The following is a 13,886-nucleotide window of genomic DNA, read 5'->3' as shown; positions in this document are numbered from 1 at the left end:
ACTACTCTTTCAGCTCGCTTTGGTGTTTTGATACACTACCTGCTCAGGACTTTCATCCAGGGCCAATGTTTGTCTCAAAACTCAAAGTTGTTAGTGTCATTGAGTGCACAGGAGTAGTAATTCAATTCAGTTTATTTTGTATAGCCCATACATTATGGCATCTGGACGTCCAGATAGTCTGACTTGTCTGAGATTGAGATTACATTTTTGCAGATAGTGTACAAATCTGTTCTGGTCTCATTACAACTTTTGAAACCAGTTTTACACAACATTTTAAAATCATAAAAATCTTTTTCAGTAATTTCTAGACTCACCTTAAGATCAAAGATGTTCAATTCAATTCAGTTTATTTTGTATAGCCCAATATCACAAATTACAAATTTGCCTCAGAGGGCTTTACAATCGGATCAGGAAAAACTCCCCAAAAATAACCTTTGACAGGGAAAAAAGGGAAGAAACCTTCAGGAGAGCAACAGAGGAGGATCCCTCTCCCCGGATGGACAGATAGTACAGAATGAACAGCATTACAAAGTTACATAAACACATTAGATGAATTTGACCATGTATGAATGGAACTCCAATCCAACACACAAGCAGGTAGTTTAACAAAAAGGGTTTATTTAACTTAGGTAGTATAAAACACAACTTAGGCTAACAGTGGCTTGTGGAGTCAGTACTTTCAGTAGTGGAGGTGAGTGCATGAGTGGAAAGTGTCAATGTAATGTTGTATACTGTAGAGACAAACCATAATCTTGACCACAGAGCCAAACGGGTGTCTCAGGACAGAGACCAGCTTAGACCAGAGGGCCCTTTAAGAGTGCACTGGTACACAAGGCCAATGTGTTACAGTGCTGCTAATTAATACTTAAGGTGTGCAGCATGTTTATAATCACATCTGCTTAACTGTCGTTCTTTGAAATCTTTGAAAAGTTTGGGGTGTCTGTCTGAAAGGTGCTTTGCCATGTTTGACGTGTTGCTCCCTGGTCTGAGTGGCTTTGAAACACGTTTCGCAGATGGGTTAAAAGCCCTTGACTAACCAGCAGAGTGTGTGTTTCCAGATTTCGCTTTTGGGATCTTTTTTCCCCAAAAAGTCTCAAAAGCTCCGCCCGGCACGTGACGCCATGTTGTCTCCCCAGCGATCATTGCTGTGAGTGAGCGCTGGGCAGCCCCACTTTACCAGGGCCCTATTTCTCGTACGTGGCTCATGTGGTTAGCGGGATAATTTTCCGGATTTAAAGCCAGGGTTTTCGGCAAGTTTGGAAAAATTACCATAGCAATACATCCAAAAATTTGAACCTGCTCCAGTGCAGGCTCATTCAGTCTATCTGGTTAATCTGGCCCTGAAGAAAGTGGCAGCTCACTTCCTCATTGATGAAGGAGCGATATTAGTTAGATTAACATTTTATAGGGAGAGAGTTCTTCGAGATCGCCAAGATCCGTTATTACATGATGACTTCCTATACGAGCACTATCGATTCTGCCCACAAGGAATCATTTATTGAAGACCTTCTCGCGGCGTTTCGTGTTCAATGTATAGCCATACATTGAACACGAAACGCCGCGGCCGGGTATTGACTGTCTCACAGACTGTATGCAGAGCCTTGTGGTACATTGTTCTACAGTGTTGGCGATGCAGAACATCGGGAAAGCCGCTGTATGCCGTGGTTTTGGTTGAACTCATGGATATGTTCATTACGTTCGCTGACCATGTCCGTGTTATTGCAATAAAGGTTTGATATGGTCATCTCCACATACATGAATATACACATATACATACATATACATACATATATATATATATATATATATATATATATATATATATATATATATATTCTCTACTTATCTAGTTATTTTAGATCTCATTGGATGATGCATGCCATTAAGCCGACTGCCAGCAGGCACATTTAAAGAATGAGGCACTTAAAATTAGCCGTTACATTTTCCCAACACTTATGCTGTGTTGCGAGTAGATTTCATGAAAGTCAATGCACAGACGAATGGATGCGAATAAAGAGGATTTTCATCCATTTATCTAGACGTAATCAGTGAAAGTCACCTGAGCTGTGTGAGCCTACGGGTGATGTGTATATATATATATATATATATATATATATATATATATACATACACAGTATATATGATATTAATGTTATGAACCCAACACGAGGGCATTAGATGTTCCGACGTTTGTGGGATTTCCAAAACAAGTATAAAGCAGAAATAGTGGTTATTTCTTCCATGGTGGATGGCGGAAGTTATAAATGTTTCCATTCCCCCTCTCAAGCGCGAGTGAAGTGAATGAATTGATTAGATTTTGCCATGATTATGGTCTGGAACTCCTCATATACGTTCATGATCATCTCCTGCTCCTCAGCGGAGAAAAATAGGCTCTTCCTTTGTGCCGCTAGAAAATCATGGTTTCTGTGATCTACACTTCCCCCTTTTGAAGTCGGACGGGCACGCGCAACTATCCTGTGAACTGAGGTCTGGCTCGAATTAACGAGATGGTTTGAGTGTGGCTCAGCCTTTGAGAAACCGGGATAGCCTGATGTCAATCATCTTGTTAATTTTAGCTGGCTAATAAGACATTTGATCGACTTAGTTGAGCCACGTACGAGAAATAGGGCCCTGGTGTCCAGCTCCATGGATTTGCCCAGGGGAAAAAAGGGACTGCCCATGGGTACAACATATTACCAGCCCCAATTCCCACAGAGAGAGACAGAGCTGTTACTGATCCACAACCCCATTGACTTGAAAGGGAGGTTAATGTTTGCTCGTCACACTTGGTGAGATTGCTTCGGCCCCCTGCACATGATCCCTGAAGAAAAAGCACAGGTGAAATAACAAAGATGGAAACAGTTAGATGGGTAACTGGAAAAGTGTCAGACGTATCACCTCGATTGCTATATTTATCTTTCAGCAAGATGTAAACAACACAGATTTAAGGGGAAACTGATTTTTTTCAAGAGCTAGCAAAATGAACAGATCAGCTATTAAACAATGTTAATTGTGCCATGCCGGCTAGTATGTCCTTTTAGCTAAAATAATTAATTGGGTTTCCTTACAGTGCCCTGCCCACAGCATCTGGATTCTAAAGTCTTTAGTCTGGTAACTTTACATGGACATCGATTTTTAAACAGTTTTGATAGTACCTGGTGACATTAATCTGACTGGTAACTCTTAAAAACCTACTTGTCATTCAGATGGGAAAGTCTGCCTTCTTTTAGGTGCCACAGCAATCAAAATAAAGTAAGTTAAGTTGCTTACAGGCATATACCGCCTTTTAAACTAAAACATCATGACACACAGTGGAACGGAAAGATCACTATTGCAAAGCTGGGTGATATGTTCTGCATGGACACGGTTTCCAGTCTTTTCAAGTCTTGCTGTATGTCTTTTTCTGGTCTGAGGTTACATTTGCTGCACAGTGTCTGTGACATTTAAAAAAAGAAATTGCCCACGTTCTTATGTCAAATTATCTATTTGACACAAACATTTTGGAAATATCTTGAATGAAAATTCTATTTCTTAATTATCTTTTTAAGTGTAATTTATTTAGCTAACAAGATTCATTATAGAACATTTGGACATGAGGCAAAAGACACTTAAGAGTTCTGACAAACTAAGTATGAGTTACAAGTAAGCCTTGCATATTCAAGTATGTATCATAAGCATCACAGCATTATCTACTTGTCAGGATCTGTAGTGTTGTTTCGTGTTTCCTGTCTTATTTTGAAGTCCTTGTCTCTCGTGTCCTCTGTTTCTCTTCACTTCCTGTCCCTGTGATTGTCTGCCCTGTTCCTGATTGTTTCCTCCTGTGTCCAATCACCTGCACCAGCCCTCTGTATTTAAGTCCTGTTCATGTCATTCCCCTTTGTCGGTTCGTCTTGTCTAGATCGTGGAAGATCTTGTGTGCATGTTTTGTATCCTGGTTTTTTGGAATCCTGTTTTGGAATCCTGTTTAGCAATAAAAGTTGCTTTTCCATCGTTGACGGCGTTTGGGTCCTGTGTTCCAAGCTGCACATAACAGAACGAACCGACCAAAGATGGACCCAGCCTACAACCCCTTCGAAGGGACCCGCTTGGCCTATGGGGGCCCTCGTAGCCTCCAGAAGGGGAACTACAACCCCCATAGGGTCTCGGCACCAAACCCATTCGAAGGGACCCGCTTGGCCTATGGGGGCCCTCGTAGCCTGCAGAAGGGGAACTACAACCCCCATAGGGTCTCGGCACCAGACCCCTTCAACGGGACCCGTTTGGCTTATGGGGGGCCTCGTAGCCCCAGGGGCAGAGGTCACCCAGGCCCAGCCCCGGAGTGGGGGGCGCAAACCTCCGGACCGCGTCGGTGGAGGGTTCCGGCTGCCGCCTCTGTGCCGCAGACTACTCCGGTTCCCGCAGTCGCCTCCGTGCTGCAGCCCTCGCCTGTTCCTGTTGCCGCCTCCGTGTTCCGGCCAACCCCAACTTCCTGGGACCTATTGGACTTCCGGCCGGCCCTTGCTTCCTTTGCCTTGTCCCAGGACGCTTTCCGGGACATGATGGAGTCCCTCCAGGCGTTAGACAGGGTCCTGCTTCGGCCGCAGTCCCCGCCGGTTCCTGCCGATGCTGTCCCGTCGTCGCCCCGGCCGACTCCAGCTCCCCGTGTCCCGTCGGCGCCTCAGCCGATCCCAGCTCCCCGTGTCCTGTCGGCGCCCCGGCCGACTCCAGCTCCCCGTGTCCTGTCGGCGCCCCGGCCGACTCCAGCTCCCCGTGTCCTGTCGGCGCCCCGGCCGATCCCAGCTCCTCGTGTCCCGTCGGCGCCCCGGCCGATCCCAGCTCCTCGTGTCCCGTCGGCGCCCCGGCCGACCCCAGCTCCTCGTGTCCCGTCGGCGCCTCGGCCGACCCCAGCTCCTCGTGTCCCGTCGGCGCCCCGGCCGACCCCAGCTCCCTGTGTCCCGTCGGCGCCCCGGCCGACTCCAGCTCCCCGTGTCCTGTCGGCGCCCCACCCGACCCCCGCTCCTCGTGTCCTGTCGGCGCCCCGGCCGATCCCAGCTCCTCGTGTCCCGTCGGCGCCCCGGCCGATCCCAGCTCCTCGTGTCCCGTCGGCGCCCCGGCCGATCCCAGCTCCTCCTGTCCCGTCGGCGACCCGGCCGACCCCAGCTCCTCGTGTCCCGTCGGCGCCCCGGCCGATCCCAGCTCCCCGTGTCCCGTCGGCGCCCCGGCCGATCCCAGCTCCCCGTGTCCCGTCGGCGCCCCGGCCGATCCCAGCTCCCCGTGTCCCGTCGGCGCCCCGGCCGATCCCAGCTCCCCGTGTCCCGTCGGCGCCCCGGCAGACCCCGGTTCCCCGGGTCACGTCGCCGCCCCGGCCGACTCAGGCTCCCTGTGTTCGGTCGCCACCCTGGCCGCTTCCTTTGACACGACCTACGGCTCCAGAGCCCGGTTCCCCTGAGCCCGGTTTTCCGGAGTCCGTCTGTCCGTCTGGTGACCGTCCTTCTGCCCGTCCCCCGGAGCAGGTCTATCCGCCTGGTGGCCGCCCTTCAGCCCGTCCCCCAGAGCCCTTCCGTCCGCCTGGTGGTCGCCCTTCTGCCCGTCCCCCGGAGCAGGTCAGTCCTCCTGGTGGCCGTCCTCCTGCCCGTCCTCCGGAGCAGGTCAGTCCTCCTGGTGGTCGTCCTCCGGCCCGTCCCCCGGACTTCTTCTGCCAGGCTTTTGGTCCCGCCTCCGGCTCCCCTCCACCCACCCTGGGGGACTGTGTTGGGTCGTCTGGAATCCGCCCCTTGAGGGGGGGGTTATGTCAGGATCTGTAGTGTTGTTTCGTGTTTCCTGTCTTATTTTGAAGTCCTTGTCTCTCGTGTCCTCTGTTTCTCTTCACTTCCTGTCCCTGTGATTGTCTGCCCTGTTCCTGATTGTTTCCTCCTGTGTCCAATCACCTGCACCAGCCCTCTGTATTTAAGTCCTGTTCATGTCATTCCCCTTTGTCGGTTCGTCTTGTCTAGATCGTGGAAGATCTTGTGTGCATGTTTTGTATCCTGGTTTTTTGGAATCCTGTTTTGGAATCCTGTTTAGCAATAAAAGTTGCTTTTCCATCGTTGACGGCGTTTGGGTCCTGTGTTCCAAGCTGCACATAACACTACTGCAATCAGAGAACAAGGTCCTCAGGCACATCAAAACTCTTTAAACCCTGTGAATTAAATCAGTTCTTTTAAAGTGATGGGGGAAGTTAAAATTGTATTCCAACATAATTTTTGCAGTTGCAACTTGAAGAAATAACCTACCACATTACGCACGCCATTTAAATCATCAATACCATACCGACTTACTGTATCAGCAAAATGTTCACAGAATGATGCTGGTAGCAAATACAATTGCGTCAAGCGCAAGGTAATATATATGACCTGCGTGAAAACAGACTCACTCACAATTGATTCTTCAGAAGTTCTCATTGTCTTTAGCTAAAATATCACCCATAATCACCCCAACCGTGCATGTACTTATAAAATGTTTGCACATTTTGACTGGAGGGAACATGTCCTAGTCCTGCAAACACTGTCTTAGCAGTCATGCTGTCCTTCCCCTGTGAAATGGTCAATGTGTGAGTGCTTTCATTTATGTGCATCCTGCTCTTCATTTGTACAGCTGGTGATTTGCTGGACCAATTCAACTAAATTGCTTTACCCAAATTGATTCGTCAGGAGCCTGGGGATTTGGGTAAAGTACTTTTAACAATGAACTTGGCGAGGCAGGATCAGATAAATCAGCCAATGGTCAGAGGTAGAATATGAGGAGGTCGTTTCAAACGGCAGGCCCTTGACCAAAGTCAAAGCAGGTTAGATCTATGATCAGATCAAGTAGCAAAGTGCTGGTGATGCTAAGAGGTGTGTCTTCTAATTGCTATTGGTTCCTCTCTGTGAAAATGTGTGGAAGTGAAATACAGACAAACCATCAACCTAAAGCTTTGACACTTCCCTCACTTCCATGCTATTCAATCTTCAACACAACAGCTACCAAATCATATAATCTGTCAGGATCCCTGTCTGACCCATTGTGTGTTGACCTCTGTTCTCCCAAGTCTCCTTTCCTCATGTGTCTGTCATCCCCTGTTTGTGTTGTTTTTGCCATGTGCTCGTTGTTTGTGTGTGTGTGTGTGTGTGTGTGTGTGGGTGTGTACCTCCAGATGCTGCCCGTGGCCACACCCCCAAGTGGTGCACAGCTGTGGCCTGTTGGATCATCACCGGCTCTGTTGTATCTTTATGCTACTAGTATAGTACACTGTTATAGTTGTACTAATCGTGGGTTAACTAACTCACCGTTAGTCACAAATGCACGGAGACGAGGATGCGGTACAAGTCACACTTTTACTCGCGGGCTAATCACGCTACATGTCCGTCGTCACAGACCAACACCATCGAGCACCGAGTGCTCGATCCAATATACCACCGGCTCCATATCAACCCTGGTGGTGCAGGCCTGGGTTGTCAGTCTGTTACGTCTTCTGCCCCGGTAGTCTCCACTGCCGCTCCATGAGATTCTCCACTGGCTCGTTACGCTCGTTAACTCTCTCTCTCCTTGTTCGCAGAGTACCTGCTCCATTCTGCCTGCCTCCGGTGTTGTTGCACCGTGATTTCCCCCCCCCCAAGCTGGCAAACAAAGTTCAAGAAAGGCGGAAACGTGTAAAATGTAAAATAAAAAATTGTGAATAAACTTCCCGTTGTTGGTTTGTTTTTCTTGTTTTGTCATCTTGTTCTTATTTCTCAGGAGAATTGGCATGAATGAATTAGAACGTACCCTGGAAATAAAGTTGTACATAAACAGTCAGTGGAAAAAAACAAGTCAATACTTGGCATGCCTGAGGCTCTCTCAGCCTTCCCCTCATTGCATGTATGAGCCAGCTTTCTCTTCGCATTCTGGATGAATAGCAGTGACCTAGTGCGGTGTGCACAGGTAATTGTAAAAGGAGTGTGAATAGAAGGATGCTAGGATTCGGGCAGTGCGAGAGGGCTCACGGCAGTGTGAATTGTTTGTGTGTAATAAAATATGGAAAATTAACTGCTGACAACTGTGTGTGTGTTGAGGAGAACCTGTGAGTAACAGTGAGTCAGCTACAAATGTTAGCATGATAATTGCTAATAAGGTACTATGCCAGGCGGACTTTGGTAAGAAATTTGTAACGTTAGAAGTTACTCTGTGTTCCGAATGTTATGTAGATGAACAGTGTTTCGTACACTTATGGTGCTTCAGCACATCCAGGGAGCAGTCACCTGTTAAGAACCAGACAATGTTTGTGTGCTGGTCCTAGTTTCACCTGTGTCTTGTAGGGAAAAGGAAAAGTTGAGGCAGTCTTTATATGAGCCCTAGATTAAAGAGTATCTCAAATCACTTCCTCTCAGTGTGCAATTGTTTAGACTGAGTATTGTCCTCCTTTTGTTTGGATTTGTTTAATTCTGTTTATTTCTCGTCATTGCAAAAAGGATAAGGGAGATAGAGTGTATTCCCCCAAGTTAAATAAACACTTCTAATGTGTTTCTTGATCCATTAGCGCATGTTCTACCTTAATAAATCATGAGAACTCACATCACTAACATCTTTCTCTTATTTACAGTGGTGCGGCCTGCCAAATCAGGGAGGTGAAAAAAGAAAACTCCAAATTATAGAGACAAACCCATGATCGACAGCTGAGTCATCCAGTTAATTATAGTTCCCACACCTACACCTTAAAACGTTTTTTTTGTAGCTATGTTTTCACCTTGAGGCAGACATTTCCTACAAAAGGGTGGTATCATTCTGCACATGTCAACACACGCCATTTGTAAATTCACAACCAGTAATTTCTGAGTTTTGCTCACGATACAATGGAAAATAAACACATTGTCTGGCATGAAAGTGAACTTCCTCTTTGACATTCCAAAGTTAAATGGATGAAGAAAAATAATTGAATGTTCACTATGATTGGAACTTCTACTGTACTCAAAAACCCCCCAAAAAACAGAAGGTGTGTCAACTGTTGCTCAGTTGAAGAGCGTGAAGGGAGAATTTGTTAGACAGTCTTACTAACGACATTCCTTAGTTTTATGTTGTAGTGTCCCACAATGTCTGTCTGCTTTTATTATAACATTTTGAGTTTGAGGGTCACTGTTTTTTACCTTCACCTTCTTGTCAACTTTTTTCTCTCAGATTATACTTTCAGATGAAGCAGCATGTGATCATTTCTAGGGCGTCAAATACCGACGATTTGTCACAACCCTCAGTGTCTGATACTGACGCAAAAGGCACCCTTTGAGATGCACAGGGCTTCCAAGTAACTACGATGTAAACTGTAAGAGTTCAGAGAGTCTCGAGCTACCTTGTGCTTGGAAGAAGAAGCTCCGAAGCCAGAGATATATAATAATAATCATTATTTAATCATAACAAACAAGAGTCATCTGTATACATACATGGTCCAGGCCCGGACGCGCTCACATGGCTTCGCTTCCACAGTCTCCTGACTTAGCCAACAGTTTCTGTCTGGCGTCACCACGTAAGAGACCAAATTCACGTCTCACAATTAGTTTTATTCGCAGTCCATTCGCTGAGCTAAGCTCCCATTGGTTAGTGGAGGTATTCATGCAAATACCTTTCAGAGACACAGCATGCTACGCTGACCAGCGAATAAGACATAAGGTTCACACCTGAAGGTTAGTTCCATTGGCCACTTCAAAGAATGCCTCAAATCGATAAACTAGCGGGGGTCAAAGCTCACACTTCCGGTCAAGGACAGGAAGTTCCCCTTCAGAATAAAACCCTATTATCCTGCCTACAGAATAAAAGCAACATCTCAGGTTTCAATCGGCATCCCTTTAACTATTGTCTAAACAATAAAACATCCATTCATTCCCATGCATCATACAATGAATCTTTACATTTGTCATTAACAAACAGAATAATAAAACAGTGATCCTCTCTTATGCTTCATAATACATTCCTCAGAATATTCCTCAAATTAATGATCATATCTTTCTTTATGTATTAATTTAAAACATAACCTCTCTTATCTACATGTGCAAGTGTATATAAAATCCACTACAACTCAACAAAACCAAAGGTGGGCAATTAATTTTCCCAAGGGGCCACATGAGAAATTCGGACCGTTGTGGAGGCTCAACTTAATTCTGCTCAAATTGTATTACTTTATAATAAAAACTGTAATAAGAGCTGCTGCTGGTAAGAATACATATAAGGCTACAAAAATGTCAAAAGATATTCTGGAAAGTTCCTTATACAGCTTTATCCTGGATTTTAACTCATGAAGTCCCTGAGTGACACAGGTCATGTGATTTTTTTGTCAGTTGTGAGAGATCTGACACAAATAGCTGAATTTAAAAGCTTGTTTTTCATTGTTAAAAAGGTAAGATTCACCATTTAAGAATTATAATGCTTAATAACATGTACTTTATTATATTGAACCTTGCTGTACTGTCCTGTCGTCCGGTGTGTGAGATGACTGGTTTTGAATTATCTCGTTTATTATTTTTGCGTGAGATGTGCCGCTGAGCCTCTGTCACATTCTGTTTAAAGACTATAAACAGATCAGTTTGCTGTAAACTTCACTACCAGACCGTGAGGCTGTGGCTGAGACGCCGAGCGAGGACACTTAGGCCACATTTACACATAGCCGGGTATTTACAGAAAACGAATATTTCTGCCCCTCCGTTTTCAAAAATAACGTCTTACACACAAGGTTGTTTTCAAAAAAGTTTCTGTTTATATGAACCCGCATAAATACGCCCCCGGGCACCATCATAACTATGCCAAACCTGTAGTCGGCAGTGTAACGAGAAGGATAAAGACATGCAAACCAATCAGAATTCTCAAAACCAACAACAACTACGAAAAACACGATCAACTTCCTTTTCGTTGGCAGGCAATGTACCTACGTCTTGAGTATAGAGAGCTGAAGAAAGACTGCTGACCTCCGTGCAGTTCTTCACCTCTGCTCCTCGAAAAATCAGTTGTGTTTGTAAATATAAAAACAGGCCAAAAGGGTTTGCTAACGCACAAATGAGCACTACCTTGACACCATCCATGATCAGTAGCCTAAGTAAACTAACTGTAAACATAGGACGCTCACATGACGCATACTGTGACGTTTGACAACCTAAAACTCCGTTTGACCTAGTTCACACGCAAACACAAAAACTGAGTTTTCAGAAATCTCCACTTTGGCCGGAGTTTTTAGAAATTATCGTTTTCCGTGATAAAACCTCAGTTTTTGTGTAAATGAAAGGCCAAAACGCATGAAAATATATGCGTTTTCCCATCGTGTAAACGGGGTCTTAGCCAGAGTGAACGACAAAGTTGGTGGTAGACCTGTGCATATTCAAAACACTCACATCAATAAATCCTTTTATCTTTATTAATCTGATGTCAAGTTGAGGCCTGTCTACATTCATACTCAAACACGTAGAGATGTGGGAACTGTGATCCGCAGAGATTAACGTGTGATGCAACACTGTGTGATGTTTCACAATGTAATGTTTTATATTAAAGACTACGGACTTTCATCTCTATCATCATAACGATATTCTACCCTGTGCTGCACACATTCATACAGATTAATTCTGCACACAGAGGATTTACAAATAAATTACTCACAATTGCACGCAGAACAATTCACAAATACCTTCCAATGCGCACACAAATAAATTACGATTTATATAAATGTAAAAGAAAAATCACAAATACATTTCTGCATTTCTATGTGGATTCTTCTATTTGTTTGTGAATTTGTATGTATTTATTTGTCAATTCCACTGCATTTTTGGATGTGGATTGCTCCACACGTGTGTGGGGGGGATTTATGAGACTCCCCTGCCGTGGCTGGATTCGGAAATGCGTTTATTTCAACATAGACCTATCTGTAGCCAATTTTCCCTCATTTTCAGCCAATGAAAGTGTGCATTTGTAAATCAAACATATTTGTAAATTGTTCTGTGCGCATTTGTGAATCTTTGTGTTTGCATTTGTGAGTCTCTCTGTGTGCATTTGCAATTATTGAGACTGATCTGACCCCATAAGTTTATTGCTCTTATACTGCGATTCATAACAAGTATGGTCTAAAACAGCTGGCTAAACATAACTTAGTCACTAGCTTCAATTTTGTTTACTGCCAATCCACTGAATCTGGCGTGTATAAAGTATTGAGTCATAATTCTCGTGGTACCTACGCTTCCTGAAGGCAACGTAGTTGAGGCAGGTCCTCAGCCTTCTCTGTTACGCTGTCACTCTGTAGTTGTAGTTGGTGTAGTTGGCAGGGATCTGGTGTGGGGGGCATTAGATTTGATTGCCTTCTGTCAGAGAGTAAGAAACCCACTCACCGATTTAACCACATCCTCGACCTTGCATAAAGTATTAAATTAGAAACCTGAACCGTCTATTATCAGTCTATTACCTTGTAATGATCGCATATATCTGTCACTTTGTGAAAGGGTAAACCTGTTTGTTTATTTTCCTTTGCGCACTTAAAGAATCCATGAGTGGGCTGGTGGTCGCTTGGGTCGGCAAGGCTGAGACCAGGGGGTTTCCGAGGGGAGCAGTGAGGCTGAGGCTGGGGAATGCACAGGTCACAAACAAGCACTTGCTGAACTGTGCATTTTGCAAGCTAGCTACCTCAACTGTTCAGTCTCAGTATTTGTTTGTTGTGCAAGTCTTGGTGGTGATATAACAATGTGTCCTGTGCTTTTACTCTTTGAGACGGATTGTGACTGATGGAATTTAATTGCAGTCTTTGTTAGGAAAGGCAGAGGAGTGCTTTAACATTTGACTGGCTTTTCGTAAGACGGGATAAAATGGCTGAACTATGTATTTGTGTGCGATTTTACTGAGGTGGATTTAAACTTCATTTTTTTGAATGCGTGTATGTATGTAACGTAACGGTGGCCTGACCTGGACAGCAAAAGCTATGATTGGCCTGATCCGGCCAAAACCGGCGTGACTCAGTTTCCAGTCTTTTTGCTGGCACTTTTCTTCGGCGATCGCGATTAAAGTGTAAGTGGAATTATTTTATACCTATCAAAGAATCTACGTGTCAAATTTCATTAAGATATATGGACGTTTACATGTCTAAATAATACAGGAAAATTACGTTGATAAGAGAAAGCATCGATCTTTACTCTTAAAAAGTATTTCTGTATTTTCATCGTACTGCTAATATGAGCTAGCATATGAATGCATTTTGTCGCTAGCTTTACACTAGCCAATGAAAATATGCCATCATGTGTGACGCAGACTGTTGTCGAGGGGAGGGAGGGGGCAGGCAGAAATGTTTGACGGATGAAAAAAAAAAATGTTGCTACAGCGGGAAAAACAAACACATAATCGCAGCACTATAAGGGAGGCAGCTGTTTGTTTAAAGCTCTGAAAACATAAAGGCAGACATAATAAAATGTTTTTCCTTGTTTTTCATAACCCAGGCTACATCAAGTATATTCATGCACAATGATCTTACTATTAAATTATGCAAATAATGTTGGTGTGTGTGTGTTTGAGAGTGAGAGACTGTCTGTACATTTGTTGAAAGTCAGCAGTGGCTCTTGCGTTTAGAAATATTGTCTGTGTAGATAAACCTCCAATATAATACAGTGCTAGGTTATATATAAAGTTCATAAAATGTAATATTGTTGAGTAAATTTCTCTCTTGTGTGGTTCATGTTCCTGCCTGACCAAAAAAAAAAAGCAACAAGAAGAAAAGAAAGCAACAGGGAGAAAAGAAGCAGAAAAGAGTAGAAAGAAGCAGAAAAGAAAGTGTGTCTGTGTGAGTGTTTTCCTTTACAGGAGGACCAAGAAAAGATGGCTATAGAAAAATCTTGTAAATCTGCAATAGTTTAAAGTAAATATATATACATATATGTCTATGCATGTGGTAAATATGCATGTGT

This window comes from Cyclopterus lumpus, chromosome 16 (genome assembly GCF_009769545.1).
Source record: "Cyclopterus lumpus isolate fCycLum1 chromosome 16, fCycLum1.pri, whole genome shotgun sequence".
Taxonomy (NCBI): Eukaryota; Metazoa; Chordata; class Actinopteri; order Perciformes; family Cyclopteridae; genus Cyclopterus; species Cyclopterus lumpus.
Note: the sequence above shows the minus strand (reverse complement) of the source record.